We start from the raw sequence: 14797 nt of genomic DNA, 5'->3' as shown, positions 1-14797 counted from the left end.
ACTTCTAGGATGCTAGTCCGGGGCAAGTCACCTGGACCAGAGACTCCTGAGGCATTTATGAAGTACCCCAAGCCATCCCGTACTAGTCTGCAATGGGGAGTACAACACAGTCAGGTGGATGTGGAAACCGAGGCCACTGCAAAAGCTTGCTGTGTACACGATCATATTGTCTGAGTCCCCAGAGACCCTGTTACAGTGATGCTCCAGCTGGGCAAACGTGGACCCTGAATGGGAAAGACCATTATGTGAGTTTAAAGTAGTGTGTCATGGGATTGTTGTCTTCGAGTCACTAAGGTCCTGGCTATTGGAAAGTAAAAATTTCTCCTGGATCTTGGACTGGAAAATTAGAGTTCACGGAAGGATGTAAACTGCTGTGTTTACACCCTCCTTGGGTTATGTCAGACTGGGGCTTCTAGGTGCCTCATGTTAAAGAGCAGAAGACTAACTTGGGACTTATATTTGCCCCTAAGAACTGTAAAAGGAGGGAGGCTTGTTATAAATGTCATTTCCAGCAGGAACAGAGTGTCTTTCTCCTTTGCTTGGTAAAATGCGTCTCCTTAGTTCCATTTTCTCAAGAGTATGAGCTAAGGACACTCGCTCTGTAATCCCCAAGGCTGTTTGACACGCTGAACGCTTCCTTCCAGCGTCTCTCCTGTCATTCTGTCATCCCTTTTGCTTTATTTTATAAAACTAATATAAATTGAACAGAAAGTACATAAAGCGTAAGTGAATGGTTTGATGAATATCTTTTTAGATATATATTTTGTATCCACCTGTGTAATCACCACCCAGAAATTTCTAGCACCTCGAGAGGCTCCCTTATGCCTCTTCCCTGTTAGTAGCAACTGTCCTGACTTTTAACACTGTAGTTTGGTTCTGCTTGTTTGTGAAACGTATAAATGGACTCATAGACTCTCTATTCTTTTGTATGTAGCTTATTTGACTCACCATGATGTCTGTGAGATTCATCCATGCTCTTGTATGTAGCAGTTCTTTCTTTTTCATTGGTATGTAGTATTTCTCTGTATGCATATACCACAGTTTACATGTCCATTTAAACGCTGGATTTTTAAATTGTTCCAAGTTTTTGACTACTTCTTAAGCATCTCTGAGCATTTTTTTTTTCAGTTTTATTGTGGTAAAATATACATAACGTAACATTTACGCCGTTCGCCATTTTAAATATACAGTTCAGTAGTATTAAGTGCACTCACTTTGTTGTGCAACCAACACCGCGATCCATGTCTAGCACTTTTTTCATCTTTCAAAACTGAAACTCAGTACCCACTAAACAATGACTCCCCATTCCCTTTCCCTTCAGTCCCTGGCAACTACTACTATGAATCTGACTACTCTAAGTATCTTATACAAGTGAATCACACAGTATTTGTCCTTATGCGACTGGCTCATTCTACTTAGCCTATCTTCAAGGTTTATCCGTGTTGTAGCATGCGTCCAAATTTCCTTCCTTTTTAAGGCTGACTGACATTCCATTATGTGCATATACCACATTTTGTTTATCCATTCATCCATTTATAGACATTTGGGTTCTTTCTACCTTTTGGCTATCCTGAAGACTGTTGCTATGAATCTGGGTGTACGAATATCTTTTCAAGTTCTTGCTTTTGAATATTTTGGGTATATACCCAGAGGTAGAATTGCCGGATCATATAGTAATTCTATGTTTACTATTTTGAGGAACTGCCATGCGGTTTTGCATACCGGCTGCACCACTTTACATTTCCACCAGAAATGCAATTTCTCCACATCCTTGCCTATACTTGTTATTTTCTGTTTTCTTGATAATAGCCAATAGTTCATGGTTTTGATTTGTAGTTCCCTAATGATTAGTGATATTGAGCTTCTTCCCATGTGCTTACTGATCATTTGCATATCTTTTTTGGAGAAGGATCTATTCAAGTTTTTGCTCATTTTTTTAACCAAATTGTTTATTTTTTGTTGTCATTGAATTGTAGTTCTTTATATATTCCGCATATTAACCTCTTATCAGACATATGTTTTGCAAATATTTTCTTACATTCCTTGGGTTGCCTTTCACTGTTATTGTGCCTTTGATACACAGCAGTTTTTAATTTTGATGTAGTCCATTTTATCTATACTTCTTTTGTTGCCTGTGCTTCTGGTGTCATGTCCAAGAAATCATTGCCAAATTCAAAATTATGAACATTTTCCTCTGTTTTCTTTCAAGAGTTTTATAGTTTTATCTTTTGTGTTTAAATCTTTGTGGGTTTTTTTTTAGTTAATTTACAGATAGTGTAAAGCAAAGGTCCAAATTCATTCTTTTGCATGTGGATACCCATTTTTCCCAACACCATTTATTGAAAAGACTATACTTTTCCTATTGAAAGGTCTTGATACCCTCGTCAAAAATCATTTGACCATATATGCGAGAGTTTATTTCTGGGCTCTCTATTCTATTCTGTTGGTCTATATATCTATCTTTATGCCAGTACCAAACTACTTTGATTACTGTACAGCTTTGTATTAAGTTTTGAAATCAGGAAATATAAGATCTTCAACATTTTTTTTTTTTCCAAGATCGTTTTGGCTATTCAGTCAGGGTCCTTGAGATTCCATATGAGTTTTAGGATGGATTTTTCTACTTCTGCAAAAAAAAATGTTGTTAGAATTTTGATAGGGATTGCATTGAATATGTAGATCACTTTGGGTAGTACTGACATCTTAAAAATATTAATTTTTCAAATCCATGAACGTAGGATGTCTTTTTATTTAATAGTGTCTTCTTTAATTTCTTTCAGCATTTTATAGTTTTCAACATACAAGTCTTTTGCTTCCTTGGTTAAGGTTATTCCTAAGTATTTTCTTTTCTTTTTATGTTACTGTAAATAGAATCGTTTTCTTAATTTCTTTTTTGGATTGTCCATTGTTAGTGTAGAGAAATACAGCTGATTTTTGTGTGTTGATTTGTATCCTGCAACTTTGCTGAATTTGTTTATTAGTTCCAACAGGTCTTTCGTGTGTGTATAAATAATCTCGTTATCCAATTGCTCTGACTAGGTCTCCCAGTACTATGCTGAATAGAAGTGGTAATAGTGAGCATCCTTTTCCTTAATGATCTGTAAGAGTTGTTTTTATATTCTGAATAGGAGATGTTTATCAGATAAAAGTATTGCAAATATCTTTTCTCTGTGGTCCGCCTTTTCATTCTCTTAGTGGGATCTTTTGACAAACAGAGGTTCTTAATTTTAACAAAGTCCAGTTTATCAATGTTTTTCTTTTATAGTTAGTGCTTTTTGTGTGCTATTCAGAAATCTTTATCTACCTCAACGTCATAAAGATATTTTTCATGTTATTATCTAGAAGTTTTATTATTTTATCTTTTACCTGTATATCAGCAGTCCATCTGGAATTTTTGTATATGGTGTGAAGGAGGAGTCAGAATTGTGTTTTTATTTTTAATTTTTGACCAATAGAGCACTTTCTGTTGAAAATAATATTTTTTTACCCACTGGTCCTAAATCAGGAGATCATAAACGTGGATCTATGCCTTGACCTTTATTCAAAACCATTGGTCTGCTTGTCTTTTTTCGGGTTATGCTCACTGGTGGCATAAAACCTCTTCTTCTTCAAGATCGTTTTGGTTAATTTAAGTTCTTAACATTTTCATACAGATATTAGAATCAGCTTGTCAGTTTCCACATGCACAAAACACTTGCTGAGATTTTGACTTGGGATCACATTGACTGTACAATAAATCTGGGAGGAACTGACATCCTACCAACATCAGATTTCCAATCTATGTATGTGACATTAGACCACCCTGTATTAAATGGCCTTTAATTTCTCTCAGCCACGTTTGTAGGTTTCAGTGTAGAGGTTTTATTAGATTTATTTTCATTAGATTTATTTCTAGGTAATTGATGTTTTTCAGTGCTTTTGTAAGTAGTCTTATTTAAATTTTTTTAATTGCTAGTTGCTAGTATACGAAATGCAATTGATTTTTTAGATAACGGTTTCATGTCCAGCCTCTTTGCTAAATTTACGTATTAATTATGAATTTGCCTTTTTAATAATTTTCTATAAACATAATCATGTCACCTGAAAATGATGATAGTTGTCCATCTTCTTTCATAGTCTTTATATTTTTATTTCTTTTCTGTGCTTCAGTGCACTGGTTGAGACCTTTAGTCCAACTTTGGATTGAAGTGGTGATAGCAGGATATCCTTGTCTTGTTCTTGACCTACGGGTGGAAAGCATTTAATGTTTCACCATTGAGTATGATATTTGATGTGGATTTTTTTGTAGATACACATGACCAAATCCCTGGTTTGCTGAGAGATTTTTCTTGAAGGAGTGTTTAACTTTATCAAATGTTTTTTTTCTACATTTAGTGAAATGATCATGTTTTTCTCCTTTATTCTGTTAATGTTGTGTGGTAGAATCAATTACATTGATTGCATTTTGAATGTTAAATCAATCTTGCATTTCTGGAATAAAGTGCACTTGTTCAGAAGTATCATCCTTTTTAAAAAATATATTTCTAGGTTTGATTGACTACTATTTTGTTAAGAATTTTGGTACCTATGTTCATGAGATTTGATTGGCTTATGATTTCCCTTTCTAACAATGCTCTTGTCAGGTTTTGGTGCCACAGTTATACAGGCTTCATAAAAAAGAGGTGAGGAGCTTCTTTTTCATTTCTTCTGAAGAGTGTAAAAAATTGGCATTATTTACTTCTTAATTATTCGGAAGAATTCCACACTGAAGTCCTCTGGGTTTGGAGTTTTCCCTGAGGGAAAGTTTTTAATGATGGATTCAATTTTAAAAATAGCAATAGGATTATTCATTTTTTCTATTTCTTGTTTTGTTTCTTTTAGCAAATTGTTATTTTTAAGAAATTTATTTCATCTAAATTTTGAAATTCATTTACATGACATTATTTAAACTTTATTTTTATTGCTTTTTGACATTTTTAACATCTATAGTGATGTTCTCCTTTCATTTCAGATATTGGCAATTTATGTTTTCTCTGTTTTTCTTTTCAGCCTTGCCAGAATTTATTGATTTTATTAGTCTTTTCAAAGGTCCAACTTTTGGCTTTGTTATTTTTCTCAATTTATATCTTCTTTCTATTTTCTTTATTTCTGCTCTTATCTATATTGTTTCCTTCCACTTTGAGTTTAATTCTTTGTCTTTTTATAGCTTTTGAGATATACACTTAGGTCATTGATTATCAACCTTTTCTGAGATAGGCATTTAAAGTTATGAATCTTTCTCTAATCACTGCTTAACTTTATCCCATAATTTTTCTAACATCATACTTTCATTATCATTCGGTTAAACTTATTTTCTAATATCTATTGTGGTTTCTTCTTTCACTCCTGGTTTATTTAGAAATCAATTGCTTAATTTTCAAACATTTTGTTATTTCTCAGTTATCTTTCTATTATTGGTTTCTAATGTAATTTCACCGTGGTCAGATAACAGAGTCCGTATGATTTTAATATTTGGAATGACTGAGACTTGCCAAGCAGGTAAAAATGCCTTCCCAGAGTAATTTGAGAGACATCAAAGTTTCATCTGCTGAAAAAGACTTCTCCTCCTGGCCTGAGGGAGGGATGGGCATTAGCATTGGGGGTCCTTATTAAAAGAAAATGGAATTAGGGAATAATCAGCTTATTATCAGTCTAGAATCAAAGACTATGAGATTTTTATAGATCATCTTGGTCCACTTTCCTATTTTACAAATGAAGAAACTGAGACTCAAAGCAGGGAAATTATTTGCTCACAATCATATTCATAGGTTGTGCTAGAATCCGAATGGTTACCCAGAGCTTCTGATTTCTGTCATGCGCTTTCCCTGCTATGTCTCTCTTACTAACCCAGAAAAGGCTGATTTAATTGGTTAACTAGAGCCTCAGTGAGCACGAGGAAATGAGACATGGGATATTGTAATGGAATACAGTTTGGAAGAAAACCCTGGACCTGCGAGGTCAAATTCTAAATGCCTGACAAGTGGAAGCCTGAACAAGAGTGGATGGGTTACTCACCATCCGTCGGGTCTCATAAATTCTCATTTCCAATCTGAACAAATTGCATTTTCTACCTGGCAGATGTCAGTAGGTTTTTAACGTTTCTGTTGGTAGAATCGCCAACAAAGAGAAGCCTGTGACTATAAAGCAGTGTCAGGTCCATGACTGATTGGAGCATCATATCCAGAGAGGAAAGCTCAGCCGTGTGAATCGAACAGAACTGTACAGGTAGAACAGAAATTCCTGCCACAGTTGGGCCCAGAAGGTTCCCTGAGCACTTCCTGTATACAAGAGTGTGGAAAGGGTATACCAGGAAGGAAAGAGCAGGGAGCCAAAATTAAAATATATTCCTCATCAGACAGCACGCGGGGCATAATTACAGCCACTGTTTCCTTTAATCTCCTAAGAGGGAGGTATTTTTTGTCCTCATTATACGAATGAGGAAAGAGATTCATTGGTTCTGGGACCTACTCAGTGTCATACCAATAAGTGATAGAGTTAAAACTTAAGCTTAGAACTGTCTGATTTTGCAGCTGGCTCTCTTTCTACTCCATCAACAACAGTCTCTTCTCTGGGTCCCTGCTCTTAAGGAATTTTCAGTCTAGAAGGGAAGCTCAGGCTAATGCTTGAATGTTAATAACACAAGGCCATATGTGATCAGTTCCATTTGAATGATGCGAGGTGTTCGACCTTCCCACACCAAGAGTGCTTCCTGGACTCTAGCACAACCTCGCTGGAAGCTTGTTAGAAATGCAGACTCCGAGGCCCACTGAAACATGCTCTGCATTTTAACGAGACCCCCAGGTGATTAGAATGCATGCTAAAGTTTGGGAGGGGTCACAAGTTTGGAAGGTGAGTAGGGAAGGCATCTTGGAGGAGGTGGCATTTGCGTTGGGCCTCAGAGGATCCATGTGTTTCCTCTAAGTGGTGTTGGTAGAGGGTCGGGAGGCAGAAAGCCACCAGGCAGGTTTTGAGCTTGGAGAGTTTTCCAGATTGGCTTGAGCAGAGAGGCGGAAGAACCACGGAAAACAGGGCCGGGAAGGGAAATTTGGGCCATATTGTTGAGGGACTTGAATTCCAAACAGGGGTTTTTGAATTTGATAGCTAAGGTGCTCCCGAAGAGGAGCCAGGTAGAGTAGTGACAAATCTAAGTGGCGTTTTCAGAAGGTTAATGTGAAGGTTCTCTGCGGGTGGATTAGAGCCAGGAGGACACTTTGGGTGCTTCCTCCTAGTCCAGGCGAGGTGACGAGGCTATCATGCAGGGCAGTGTTTGTGGGATGGAAAGAATTGGAGAGACTGGGGCGATAAGATGGGACCAATAGGCAGGAACCCGCTGGGATTCCTTGAGATTCCTGTTGGGAAACAGGACAAGCTAGATGTAACCCAGATGTGCCGAAGTCTTCCAGCCTTAATATGTTTTATTAATATGTTTCCTCAAATGACATCGGCCTCTATCTTGTATCATAGGCCAGAGTCCAGAATCTTCTCGTTATCTGCAACAATTGTGTGTGTGCGTGCGTGTGTGTAATGCTGTGGCGTGTGTGCGGGGGTTGGATGTGTGGGAAGGGGATAGTCTGTATCGTGTCCCATTCTCTCTACTCTTTGACACTTCCTAACAACTGCCATTGTCCTCCTGTCCTGCCTGCCTCACTCAGAAAGGAGCCTTCTTGCTTTATCCTCCCCAGCCCTTCACCAGCCCATCATGGCTATTACTGCCTGGCGGTGACAGAAGATACTTATAGCACAGAGAAGGGGAAGTTGGAATTCAATGGCATGATGGCATAGAACTGAGGTCACAACTTAATGTGACTCATCATTATCCTATTAAAATCTCACTGCATTTCAACGCTGTATACATGAAAGTTCTATATTTCTCTTACTCTATTTGGCTCGCTCAGCATGTCAGTTTATTATACAGTTTGGGGTCTTGTAACTTCATTAGAAAGGGTTCCAGAGAAGGGAAAATGTAGTTAAACTGTTTCATATTCCCATTGCACTGTAGACAGACGCTCTCCAACCCCCAACGCAACCCCCAGCACAAAGGCATGCACAGGGCTCCTGGAGCAAGGACAGTGACTCACACTGGGAAGTCCGGGGGGAGTTCCGCAGAGAATCCTCTCCTGATGGCTTTAAAAACTGGATTGTCCTCGATGGGTGTCTGCTACAGTTTTAGTCCTGCCTAGGACCCGAGGGCAAGACTGTTGGCTGGCAGATGAGGCCCAGTGCTTAGGTATGATTTAAGACAACCACCCGACTCCTCCCCTTCCTCAGCCATCACAGCTGCCTTTTCTGCCCCCTGACTGTCTCCCTGTCCTCTCCTCTTGTGGAGAATGAGGCAGTCCCTCCTCTGTGCCTGGAGCACACTACCAGGGCCCCTCTGCATCTCCACTCAGTCCTCTCCGGGCCATGCCTCCCTGAGGGGCAGGGAGCACGTCTTATTGACAGTGTCTCACTAGTGCTTAATGCAGTCGGGCCTGGTACAAAGTAGGCGCTCAGCGTTATGGAATATTAGGAAAGCAAAATACTGCAAAGCCATCCCAGACCATGAGTATTTGTATTTTGCTTCTAGTTTTTGGCACTTCAGGACCACTTAACTATTTAAATAGATTCTTCTTTCAGATGTCCCCTCCCCAGTCTGTCCTGTTTGTTTGAATTTAATCAAGGTATTTTAGAATAGATAATACATTCATATGGTCCAAAAATCAAAATGCCTTATAGGTACTCATTGAGAAGCCTTGGTTCCCTCACCCTCGTCTTCCCACCTCCGCTCCCTAGTGGTGAGCACTTTCGTTCATTTATTGTGTTTTCTTCCAGTATTTTCTTTCTTTATGCGAATTAAAAATTCAAATATATGGTTTTTTTCTTACACAAAAAAATATACACTTTGTGCTGTGACTTGTTCTTTTCACTTAATAACGACCCCCAGGGTGTTCTACAACAGTAACAACATAGCAGAGAGCATCCTCATTCTTTTCTTGTTTTTAATCTTCTTCACAGCTGCATAGTATTCCACTGTGAGCATGTATCTCGATTCTGTTAAACATCTGAACACTGGGCTATCGCTAAATTTTTGCTATTATAGACAAGCTGCAATGAACAGCCTTGTATGTGGTCATTTCCTGTGAGTCCAGGTGTAGCTGTAGGACGTGCAACTGCTGGATAAAGGGCATGTGGCATATCAGCAGATTCTCCCAGATGACCTCCCATATGGGGAGGCACCATTTTGCACTCCCCCTGCAAGGTGTAAGGGCACCTGTTTCCCACAACTACACAGCAGTGTTGCGTGGTCCCGGTTTGGACTTCTGCCGATCTGATAAGTGAGAAATGGTATTTTCGTGCAATTTCCATCCTCACTGATTGAGATTAATCATCTTTTCCCATTTCAGGAATATTTGTATTTTTTTCCATCAACTGTGTGTCATGTGCTTTGCCTGTTTTTTCTCCTGGTTCTTGTTCTTTTTCCTCCTGGTTTTATTGGAGCGCTTTCTCTGATGGGGAGATGAGACCGTCGTCTATGCTATTGCTGCAGTTTTCCCAAGTGGGTCATTATCTTATGGCCTGTGTACCCACCACATAGAAGCTTTGGGTTTTTTTTTTTATGTAGTAAAATTTATCAGCATTTTCTCGTACGGCTTTGGGTTTTGTATCAAAGTTAGGAAGGTTATGAAGGAATTCACCCAGAGGGGGTGAAAGGAAGCAGGTGTAGGGCCCCCTCAGGCAAAGCTGCCAACATTGCAGTTTTGTTTGCGATGTAGCCCTGTTCCCACGGGGAAAAGGTTTTGCTGCCAGGGGCTGATGCCCACTGCCAAAGGCCTGGGGCCAGGCACCCTGATCCTGGGCTGGTCCCTTTGCAGGGGCCAGGGAGGAGGTAGATGAAGGGAAATGAAATGTTTGGCAGCTCCCCGTTCTCAACAGGTGAGGTCTGTCCAGGTGCAGCCAGGTTAGCATAATGAAAGGAAATGGAATTAAAACTTTAAAGTGAAACTGGAGACTTGCATAAACTTGAACCTTTTCTGGGATTTGAAAAGAAGTAATTAATTTAGAAACTTTCTCCCTCAATATTAAGCTCTGCCACACTGGCTCCAGGCAGGAAATATTCTAGAATAGGTCCCCAAATATTGTGAATCCAGTCAGCATAGAGGCAGAAAAGAAGTGATTAGGCAGATAATATGTTCTCTAAAATCTTTAGTCCACTCCTCCAGGTTTGAAGAGAAAAGTTTATAAATGTTTGGGTTTGGGGAGGTTTGGATGTCAACTAGCCTGGGTTCCTCTCCTGACTCTACTACTGACTATGTGACCTCAGACGAATCATTTCATTTCTTTGAGCCTCAGTTTCTTCCTCTGTAAAAGGGACTAGTACTAATAATTGGGACTGACACTGATTAAGCACTAAGAATACATCAAGCACCATATCTGATGTTTCATATGCATTCAGTCATTCACCATCTCAGGCAGCTGTGAAAATTACATGCAATAACCTAAAGATCTTTGCACAATGCCTGGCACATGACGAGTCCTCCATAAATGCCCCGGGAGTATTGTTATGGTCTGTGCTCACTGAAATCAGGCGGGTAGGTTCAGCATTTGATTGTGGTGTTATCTTAGCCATTCATTCATTGAACTAATACTCCGCGAGCCCCTACCACGTGCGGGTGCTGGAGACACAAGGGTGAGCATGGTCTGTGCCCTATGACATGGCTTAAAAAACAAGCAAGGTAGACACACTGGTCAGCGAGCAGAGACCACACCCTGTGACCAGGACTTTGTTAGGAGCTAGCGAAGGTGCTGTGGGAACACAGGGAGGAGTGAATACCCAGTTATTCACTGGGTAGGACAGGGGTCCAGGCCCACTGTCCCTTCAGAGGAGTGACAGCTATTAGAGTTATAGGGAGCACTTGGATAGCGTGCACTTTGTACCAGGAGTGGTTCAGTTAATCCTCACAGTGTGTGTTTGCTACTGTTATTCCCCTAATTTGTGGATAAGGAAACCAAGGCTCCAAAAGGTTATTCGAGGTCACACAGCTAGCAAGTGGTAGAGCCAGAACTTGAGCCTGGAAATTTGGACCCAGAGTTTATATTGGGAGACGGAAGGGAAGAGAGGGGAGCAGAGTTGCTCACCACTGGCAATTGGACTGAGATTCCGCTGGGAACCGTAACTGCAAAGTAGGAGCAGAACAGCGTGCGTGGAGAAGACCAGGCGCCAGGCAGCGTCGTGGCGGGGGGTTTAAGCCGACCGCCCTCGCTGGCTTTGGTAGGACGTGCAGAGTGGGTATTGAGGGTGGTTGGCCCGGCGTGTACTATGAATGGCTCCAGGAATCTTGCTGGCCCAACATTCTGCCTTAAGGATGAATCTTGTTTGGTTTGAGGCATTTCTGCCTGTTAAAGTGAAAAGGCCCTTGGCAGGACCAATTCCTTAAGTCTCTATCAACTCTGGCGATTTCAATCTACCTCAAAGGTGATCTGTCCTCTTTGCTTAGATGGCTCCTGCTGCTCCTTGAGATCCCAAGGCTTGGCTCACATCCCACATTTGGTGTTGTCATAGCACCATGAACCTGCCACTCACAGTTCTAGCCCAGAACTTACATTTTACTTGCTGATAATTTGAGCTCAAGAGAGCAGAGACCACGACTCTGTTTTTTCTCACTCTTTAGCCTCTGGCATAGGGCTAAAACATAGTCACCACTCCAAAAATATTCGATGAATGAGTCAATGAGTAACCAGCATTTCAGGTGACTTAGGACTGAGAGCCATCAGATATGGGGGTCAGGTCTGAGTGTGATTCACACATCCTTTAGGGGAAAGAGGCTGGGCATTCAGATCCTGGGCACGATGTCACCAGTGGCCTAGAAAGGGGCCTACAAGAGGTGGAAGGCACCTGTCTGATGACTGAGCCGGAGGGTCCGTGTCGGCACTGGGATAGACCAGCTCTCATCTTGTCTAAATACGGCAATAGCCGCCATATGTCAAGTACTGAGTGAAGTCCAGTCTCCACTCTGTGGCTCCATGGCCTCATGCGTGTCGTTCAGACTTGCCAAAGCTCTGTGTGTTTTGTTTTTGTTTTTGTTTTTTAATAAAATAGGGATGTACAATGTCTTCAGAGCACCGTCGGGAGGAATAAAATGAGATAGCATGGCGAAGTAATGATGCCCAGTGCCTGGCTCACGGACTTGGCAGTTTTAAAATGCTTCTAGTTTTTAACATATATTATCATATTTTATCTTCAAACCACCCTTGTGATATGTTATGATTCTTTTAGATAAGGGCCCTCAGGCTTGGATGACTTAAGTGACTGCCCAGGCTCCCACACAGAGTTAGGCGCAAAGCTGGGATTCAAACCCAGGTCTGCCTCCCCTTACAGCCCGTTTTCTTTCCGTTCACTGGTATCAGAAATGGGCCGTAACAAAGTTCAGTTGGGAAAAACAATCCGACATACTAGAGACAGGTATCACCCGAGCTGGAGACGCCGATGGAATCCTGGCGAGAAACTTTCTGGCTACAGCCAAGTGGACCAGTCGTGTTGTCCCCTGAGCCCCAGGGTCCTTCCTCACGCAGTTCCTCCCGCCACTTCCTCCCCTGGAGCACCTCTCAAAGTCTGACCTGTCCTTGGAAACGTGACTGAGACAGGTTACAAGCCAGGCTGTGCTGTGTGGCCCTCACTTGTTGTATCAGGGTTCTGTGTGCATGCTTGTGTGTGAAACAGAACACTGCAAACAGATGAGGTAAATAGGATAAAAAGTTAACAATTGTTCTTTCCACTGAAAGGGTCTTGGATTTCTACTGATTTCTATTTTCTCTATTTTTCCAAATCAAAAAAAAAAAATGCACATGTATTACTTTTGCAAACAGAAAACAAAGTTATTTTTAAAACCCCTGACCATCTCGTCAAGGCCAGCTTAAGTGCCACCTCCTGTCTGGAGCTATGATGTCCCCTGGTGTGTGCCTTGCAGGGTCCCAGCAATGCAGTTGTCTTTGCCCCTGTAAATCATCCGGAGCAGAGAGGCAGCCCCGCTTGCCTGCTTCCTGCGGCAGGTCCCGGGGAGCAGAATTGCCCCGCGGCCTGCACGCCCGCCAGGGCAGCCCCAGGCAGCCTTCACCATGCAGCTCCTGCAACTGAGTTTCTTGAGCTCTTAGCCTCTGCGTTTAAGTTCATTTCTCTTAATCCTCCCAAACACCTTTCAAGGTAGCCGTCATTATTATCCTCAGTTTAAGGACAAGAAACTGTCTTGAAGCTTAGGCAGGATTGCCAGGTTGTCAAACAGCGCCCTCCAGCACCTTCGCTCCACTCACGGCACCCAACAAGGACCTGTGTGGCAGCTACCTTGCTTCTGGGAAGGTGACATGATCTTTCAGGTCTCTTGCCTTCTCTACCCTACCCCCCAACCCCCAGCTTTGTCCCATCTTCCCTGCCATCCGGTTCCCATGTCAGGTCAGCTCATTTATGGCTTCTTCCAGAAGCCTTCTTTGAGAGGCCCTGCTTTTTCCTGCAGCTTGGGTCGGCTGGCTCTTCTATGCCCACCCGTGTCTCAGTATTTATCACTTCTCATTGAACTTGGCCTCTCTCATCTCTGTTTGTTTTTCTCTTTACCCAATCAGATTCAAGGACAAGCATTTATTATTATTATTTTTAATCCCCAGTGTCTAGCTGGCACAAATTGGGTATTCAATGAATATTTATTGAATTAATATGATCCTTACAATAGCTCTATAAAATGACCATTTTACAAAAGAAGAAAAATGAAGCCACGAGTTGCTCAGGAATGGCCAGTAAGTTTTTGAATTGATTCTGGAACATAGGTCTTTGACATCTAGTCCAGGTTGGCTAAAATGCTAAAATTTAAAGAAGCAGGAGAAAAAAGAAAAACAATCCAGCCAGTTCTAGGGGGAAGAGAAATGTTAATCATGTTCCTGCATAAGCTAGGCAGAGGTATATTAAGGTTGTTTATATACTTTTCCTCGTTTTTTTTTTTTTTTTTAATCATGCGTTTTAAGATATTTTTCTTTCTTTTCGATTATTTCCTTAGTATAATTTCTAGGAGTTGCTGTCTGGAGCCAAAGGACTGGAGCCATTTTAGATGGCTCTCAAGATTATTGCCAGTTGCTTACCACAAATATTCTACCAGTTAACACTACCTTTGGAGAAGTACGGGACTGTCAATTTTACCATTTATACACCAGCATTGCGGGGGAGGGGGTATCATTATTTAAAATTTTTGTTACTTTCAGAGATGTAGTTGTGCCTCATTATTTCAAGTTCTTTGTGAATAACTGAGCTTGAGTATTTCTTCATGTCTGTTTACCTGCATTCTTGTAAGATGTGTGTGTTCATGCTCCTTATTGTGCTATTTAATTTTTTTTAAAGATTGTTAAAGACATTTGTGGAAAGCAGGCTCTTCCATTTAGGTGCCATTTGGAAGGTCCAGGTAGGAGGGAAAATGAAGATGACTAAGATACCACCCCTGCCTTCTTCAGTAGGTACTTCCTAAGTAGGGTACCCAAGTCAGTGAGATGTATATGTACGGAAATAATGATCCAGGTGGCTAAACTGGTTCAACCGAGAGACAAGTAATGGGATGTAGAAGAACAGTAAAGATCAGTGATTCCTGACTTGGATAGTATCAGGGAAGGCTTCAAAGAGGTGGTGTCATTTATTCTAGGCTGGAAAGGATGAGAAACCTTTAGAAGAAACTCTGGGTTGACAGAGCAGGATAAACAGGTATCATGCTCATGCTGTATTGGGATATTTTGCCCCTGAGAACATTTGCTGTGAGTGTTTTATCAATTA

At 41.1% G+C, this 14797-nt stretch overlaps 1 protein-coding gene across 2 annotated transcripts in view; it reads left to right on the top strand.

The window, feature by feature from the left end:
• RFX4 (regulatory factor X4) overlaps positions 1-14797 on the top strand; it is a 136832-nt gene that overhangs the window by 22847 nt on the left and 99188 nt on the right. The gene's annotated exons all lie outside the window — the stretch shown is intronic.

This window comes from Pteropus medius, unplaced genomic scaffold, assembly GCF_902729225.1.
Source record: "Pteropus medius unplaced genomic scaffold, Ma_sr-lr_union100, whole genome shotgun sequence".
NCBI classification, from domain to species: Eukaryota; Metazoa; Chordata; class Mammalia; order Chiroptera; family Pteropodidae; genus Pteropus; species Pteropus medius.
Note: the sequence above shows the minus strand (reverse complement) of the source record. Positions and strands in the feature narration are given on the sequence as shown.